Source organism: Salvelinus sp. IW2-2015, unplaced genomic scaffold (genome assembly GCF_002910315.2).
Source record: "Salvelinus sp. IW2-2015 unplaced genomic scaffold, ASM291031v2 Un_scaffold8287, whole genome shotgun sequence".
Classification (NCBI taxonomy): Eukaryota; Metazoa; Chordata; class Actinopteri; order Salmoniformes; family Salmonidae; genus Salvelinus; species Salvelinus sp. IW2-2015.
Window position 1 is genome coordinate 1 of NW_019949547.1, and position 7385 is coordinate 7385.

General features: G+C 41.2%; 1 pseudogene; it reads left to right on the plus strand.

The window, feature by feature from the left end:
- The first annotated feature begins 5 nt into the window (after positions 1 to 5).
- On the plus strand, positions 6 to 7260 carry LOC112079511 (SKI family transcriptional corepressor 1 homolog-B-like; annotated as a pseudogene).
- Positions 7261 to 7385: the final 125 nt, after the last annotated feature.

The following is a 7385-nucleotide window of genomic DNA, read 5'->3' on the forward strand; positions in this document are numbered from 1 at the left end:
GAGGTAGCTTCATACCTGCAAGGTATAACAGCTCGAGGGCCAAAGTGCATTAAATGCACATATTGTAAACATGTATTTTCCCGAATAAATTCATATTCCACTCCATCGCACTCCCGAGTCCAAGAATACACAGCCAGACGCAGCAAACTTAATTCGTGGAGGCGCCATCTCAAACTAACAGACAAAAGCGCGTCGATGATGTTGCCCACGCGTGGGAGGATGTTAAAGCGATGTTCAACGGGGGAAGTCGTAGAGGAGCGCTACCTATGAGTGGGTCAATCCATGTCCTCTCCTTTGAAGTCACATTCCACCAGTAACCACCCAAAGAAGTTCCCCGAGGTACCATAAAGTTGCGCTGTGACGAAGACCGAGGTAGGCCTAACTCAGTCTGTCAAATGGCGTCCGGAACTACCCCGGTTATCCCTGTGCCCAGCAAGAGCTTTGGGATGCTTCAAAGATCCACCACCTCTCTCCCCACCCGTATGGATTCCCTGCGTTGGACTGTGTCAAAAGAAGGACGACGGAGTGGGAGAGACAAATAAAACCAACGTTTCGGGTGTCTTTTGGCCAGGAGCAAAGGACAGTATTATCCCTCTTTCCCGATGTTTTGGCCTACTGAGGTGGCCTACCGATGCACCGTATCAACAGTCACCACCCAAACACCACCAGAGCTCTTAAGTGTCCGACAGAGTGATCTCGAGTTATCGGATAAAAGTGACCGGTGCGCAAACACACCTAAGGATAGCTTTCACGACAGCGAACGGTGCTCCAGCTCACAATCCCCGGAACGACGAGGATAAATCCGGGGATGAGGCCGGTCGACGGAAGGACTCCCCACAACTCCAAGGAAGATAAATTACATCTCTGCGTTCAGACCTGTGGTGAAAGACGCCAAAAGCATTGGCAAAGCTATACGGCAACAGGGACACGTACAGCGGTGTGCGCTCTGGTTACCTATCGCCAGATTTCGTGAGTGAAAGTTCTAGCTATAGGTCTATGTCCCCGGATGTGGATAGCGTGGACGACCCAGACGTTGACGTGGAGTCAAACAGGGCACAAGAGGATGAAGAGTCAGTCCAACTGTCAGTGGAGGACCGTCAGAGTCCCCCGCCCCTCAACTCAGCCCATTCCGGGCCGGAAGATAGTCAAGAGCTGGGGACAAGTCCAGGACCACACCCGGAAGATCCCCACTCCGGGTCCTCTGATGACGAGAGGCAGGGTGGACAGGTGTCAGAGCGCCATGATACACCGGTGTACGAAGTAAGTGTGCCAATGTCCATATGAGTGCTTTGATGTTCAATCTATTTACGCACATGTTTGTAAAATAATTTAMGCATCAATCCACGGAGACTTGTTTGGATCGCATATGAAAATGYGTGATGTTTGGTCTTGTAAATGCATGGGCATAAAGCATGGTCATCATGCTATGTTTAATGTTCCAATTGTCAAAGGCCTATGCTATATAGGATGTTGATATGGCTGGCAGCTTTTAACAGTGTGAAGCCTAAACAGTAGGCTAATGTGATGTATTCAACGCGTTTTGGCAAGAGGATTTCATATTTTGGTCAAATGAAGAAGAAAAAAAGCCACTTATATTAACTATACCCAGGCCTTCTCGCATGACGTTTTATTGTGCTGTTGAAAACCCTGACATTACAGAAGGCTGAGCCTGTTTAGACATACATTGGCAGGTTGGAACAAATATGGAAATTATCTTTTGTTAAAATACATTTTGYCAATGACATTTACAAAAAAGACCATCGTCCCAATATTAAAGAGATTGAGAATGSAGTAGGCCTGTTTTAATAAGGTCGCRGAGTGGGAGCCTAGGCCCGTGTCTTGTCTTTTGTTCTAAAGATAATTGAAGTGGTTCTGTTTTGGAGTGTTTACTGCGAGCCTTGTAGTGTGTTGGGAAAAGGTTAGGCCTGCGCCGGKCTCGTCCTAATGTCAGTCAAACCGCAATTTAGATAGGTGGACAACAATTGAATTACTAACCTATAATTATAAATTGGAGACGTGTCACGTGGGTATATCCGCTCAAAGAATTGCTTGTGAAATTAAGAGAATTATAGATAATTGCAGTTGTATTGACTATAATGGCGATGGTTAATTTTGCAGGTGTACACACATGAAAAGGATGGACAAATGCCTTTGAACGGTCCATCTACGTTTGGATCAAAACATAGCAGCCCATTGCAATCGAACGGTAGGCCTATTATCTTGCATAGTACATATTCATGGTATAGTTTCTGTATGCAAATAGGCACGTCGCTTATTACTGTCTGTCTTTATCAGGTGTCCTCCATGTTTCCGACCCACATAAACAACGTTCTCCTACAAGAGAGGACGTTCCACAGAGAGCCTATCAGGACCAAGCAAAGGAAAGCCCAGCATGTGAGTCTGTGTGTGTGTGTGTGTGTGTGTGTGTAAAAGTTTAGTAGGCCTACCATGGTAATATAGACTACTGTATTATATTTTATGTTACGAAATTGTTAGCCAAAGGTTTTTCACTTTTTACTGTTGCAAATATGATAATTTATAACAGAAAATTTAGTAAATTAGATTAATTAATGAGCTGATGCCATCTTTAATATTTCTCTTGCAGGCGATGGGGCCTGTCTCTTATACACATCTAGATGTGTATAAGAGACAGGAGTAGGCCTGTTTTAATAAGGTCGCTGAGTGGGAGCCTAGGCCCGTGTCTTGTCTTTTGTTCTAAAGATAATTGAAGTGGTTCTGTTTTGGAGTGTTTACTGCGAGCCTTGTAGTGTGTTGGGAAAAGGTTAGGCCTGCGCCGGACTCGTCCTAATGTCAGTCAAACCGCAATTTAGATAGGTGGACAACAATTGAATTACTAACCTATAATTATAAATTGGAGACGTGTCACGTGGGTATATCCGCTCAAAGAATTGCTTGTGAAATTAAGAGAATTATAGATAATTGCAGTTGTATTGACTATAATGGCGATGGTTAATTTTGCAGGTGTACACACATGAAAAGGATGGACAAATGCCTTTGAACGGTCCATCTACGTTTGGATCAAAACATAGCAGCCCATTGCAATCGAACGGTAGGCCTATTATCTTGCATAGTACATATTCATGGTATAGTTTCTGTATGCAAATAGGCACGTCGCTTATTACTGTCTGTCTTTATCAGGTGTCCTCCATGTTTCCGACCCACATAAACAACTGTCTCTTATACACATCTAGATGTGTATAAGAGACAGGATTAAGCCTGTTTTAATAAGGTCGCTGAGTGGGAGCCTAGGCCCGTGTCTTGTCTTTTGTTCTAAAGATAATTGAAGTGGTTCTGTTTTGGAGTGTTTACTGCGAGCCTTGTAGTGTGTTGGGAAAAGGTTAGGCCTGCGCCGGCCTCGTCCTAATGTCAGTCAAACCGCAATTTAGATAGGTGGACAACAATTGAATTACTTCCCTATAATTGTAAATTGGAGACGTGTCACGTGGGTATATCCGCTCAAAGAATTGCTTGTGAAATTAAGAGAATTATAGATAATTGCAGTTGTATTGACTATAATGGCGATGGTTAATTTTGCAGGTGTACACACATGAAAAGGATGGACACATGCCTTTGAACGGTCCATCTACGTTTGGATCAAAACATAGCAGCCCATTGCAATCGAACGGTAGGCCTATTATCTTGCATAGTACATATTCATGGTATAGTTTCTGTATGCAAATAGGCACGTCGCTTATTACTGTCTGTCTTTATCAGGTGTCCTCCATGTTTCCGACCCACATAAACAACGTTCTCCTACAAGAGAGGACGTTCCACAGAGAGCCTATCAGGACCAAGCAAAGGAAAGCCCAACATGTGAGTCTCTGTGTGTGTGCGCGCGCGCGCGTGTGTGTGTGTAAAAGTTTAGTAGGCCTACCATGGTAATATAGACTACTGTATTATATTTTATGTTACGAAATTGTTAGCCAAAGGTTTTTCACTTTTTACTGTTGCAAATATGATAATTTATAACAGAAAATTTAGTAAATTAGATTAATTAATGAGCTGATGCCATCTTTAATATTTCTCTTGCAGGCGATGGGGCATTACGTCAGCATGACGTCAGTAGGATCCACGAAAAAGATATCGAAAACATGGCTAAAGGTATCAATGATCATTGACATTTGTTTATATTGATTAGCCAAACGACCAACAAGTAGGCCTAGCCTCGTTTCAAGTCATTAGATCTCATCCTAAATTGATCAAAGCAAGGTGGAAATCACTAAACATAATAGGCTAATTGTCGGTTCTGTGAATAAAAAAATCATATTTAGCATTGGATTAACAGAGTTATATTTTAAACATAACGAACACGTGTGAACGCGGCTCTATTTGTAGCTCTACTTCCTCAAAGCCTACCATTTCAACATTCGAAAAAAAACCTCGTGTTGTTAATTATAAGCCTTTTTATGGYACATGAGAACCATTTTCCATGTTGGTCTTGTGTAGGCTACGACGTGTGGAATCACCAGTCTAATATGTTATACTGGTGAGGTTTTCCCTTCCATATCTAGCTACTGCACTAACAACATACTACCTATTATGATCTGTCTAATAATCWATTTTTTTTTATTAATCGCTTGATAAAAAAAATGTATGCCTACAGCTTAACACAAGTTTGCACGGTCACGTTTGAATTGTTTTCCATTCGTTAACCTCCTCTAATGTTAAATTATGAGAAACGGAATTGTTCTACTTATTGTAACACGAAATCGTTTTTACACTATTAATATTTTAACGAGCCCAGCCATTAAGCTGCGGCGCTCGAGCCTCTAACCCCGAGGCGATGGAGCTAATTATTTAGCAATACCATGCTTGGAGACACAGTGAGGCTAAACGACTGTTAGCGTTCCAACCATGGGCCTTCTGATAATAGTTATTACGATACTATAGGGAAATAAACCAAGGGAAACATTGTGGTTGTTTTTACCCATAGGCCTGRATTGTATTAGGTCTATAAATGCCTGTAATCAAAATCAAATGCTTTAATTGTTGAACAGGCTATCTAAGATAGGTCTGCAATATATAGGCCTAGTATGTTGAAAGACACATTTGGAATTTACAGCTTTGCCTATTGCCTTTTTACAACGACGATTATGATAATGGTGATGACCGCTTCGTTTTGCAGAGGAACTTCAGAAACAGCTTGTCGAACAAGTMGAGCTCAGAAAAAAGTTGGAACGCGAATTTCAAAGTTTAAAAGGTAGGACGGTTTATTGTCCTACTGCTTAAACATACACAGAGTCGAGGTGCAGCTAATATGACAGATTTACGTGAGGGGAAACAGGCGCAACTTGATCTCTTAACTTAGTTTTTTTTTTTTTTTTTAAATGTAACTATATTTTTTAAGAGTTAAAGTCATTCACGTTTCCACCATCTTAGCCTGTATCAGAATGAGTTTAAACATAAAGAGACATACAGCAAACATATTGACTACAATGAAGCAAACATTAGTGGACAGCGACATGGTGCTGAAATGGAAGTAAATTATTGTTTAGCTTCAAAAGCGAGAGCTGCTCCTGTTTCCCYCTCATTGAGGTCTTCATTTTAATATAGTCATATGTCATAATGTTGAGAACCCATTAGGCTTAAATTCTATTATTTGGACTTGCGCACTGTGTTAATAGTAGCCGTCTGCTTGCTCACTATGCAGATAATTTTCAGGACCAAATGAAGAGGGAACTGTCCTACAGAGAAGAGATGGTCCAACAGCTTCATATTGTCCGAGGTGAGTCTCCAGGAAAAATAATCGGAATATGCTAAATGGTCAATGTTTTAATAAATTAAATAATATGTCTCGACTTAAATTGAATGAAATGACCCATATCGTTATAGCATTGACGTTCTAACGTATGAAAACATGCATGTACAAGAACAGTCATATTGACTTTGTTGCTTCCTTGTACCACACAAGAATGAAGAAGGGAAAGTGACACTTGCATAAATTCGGTCATTATAGAATTAGGCTGCATGTCCACAATCTACAAATAATAGCTTAACATTCCTGTAAAATAGTCAACATTTTTCGCAATTTGACTGGAAATTGTCGAATGAACTGCAATAATARCAAACCATAGAGAGATTGATTTCGCTGMGTTTTGTTTGTAAATGTTATTTTCTCCTAAATCACGCACTGGAAAATGTAAAAGGCAGACCATTACGTATCGTCGTATCAGTTACATACAGTAGACGACAACAGCTGATGCCGCCCTTTCACGGATAGACTAGTTCTAGAGTTACTGGAACGCGGTAGTGTAAATACACACTTCAACTACACTAAGAGGTCACTCAAAATACCCGAGGGTGAACTACATAAATTACAGTCATCCATTTCAAAGTTTACAAACCACCGCTTTGTAGCTCAATTATTGCGTTTTTTTCTTTCTTATTATTTATGTGTTGTTTGCTTAGACACTTTGTGCAGCGAGTTGGATCAAGAAAGAAAGGCGCGTTATGCAATACAACAGAAGCTAAAAGGTAATTTATATGMTCCAAAAACAGAACATGTATCCAGTTTCAGTCCATTTGTGAATTAATTAAATGGCTAGCTGGGCAAGAGCATAGCRTMCTAGTGGACTTTGATTATYACTAGTAGTCTTTGTCAAATTATTGTCCAACCGTACCTATGCAAGTGCTACTTTTTATTCTTCGCTAGCATGTGTGTCCTTATGATATYCTAATTCCTAGCTCATTTGATATTGAGCAGAACTACTGTGACATGTAGACTGAACTTAGAGGAAAGGATGACAAGAGAATACATAGTGTGGATAGAAATACAACAAATACATTTCATCTGCCCAGTGTTTGAAGTGACACATCCCCTTTCTCCCTAGAAGCTCATGACGCCCTGCACCATTTCTCCTGCAAGATGCTGACCCCTCGCCACTGTACTGGAGCCTGTACTTTCAAACCCCCTCTGCTGCCTCCATAATAGACCCCCCCCCCACACACACTGACTCCAGTACAGCTCACTGCAGCCAAAAAGAGAGACACCCACCTCAAGTAGTCACAGTCTCTCCGTAACTTCTTGACCTTTGCCCTCCCTCACCAGTCATCCAAGGATTCACAACCTGTGTACACACTCCAGCGCTATTTATTTAACCCAGAAGAAGTGGCTATGGAGGTTAGGAGAACTAGACCTTCCATTGAAAAGAACTCTTGACGATACACCAAGACCAAACGACTGGTCCATTGTATGTGTTGTATTTATAGACAGTTATCAAGTTGTAAAGAGCTCTTGATATGGACTAAAGTGGGGATGAGATTAAAGGAAACCAAGACGCCACGTAAAGAGACTTGAAACTGCCATTTGTGACTGAATTCCATGTTGTGCAGTTGATTTCTGTAACCATTCTTTTTTTAAATCA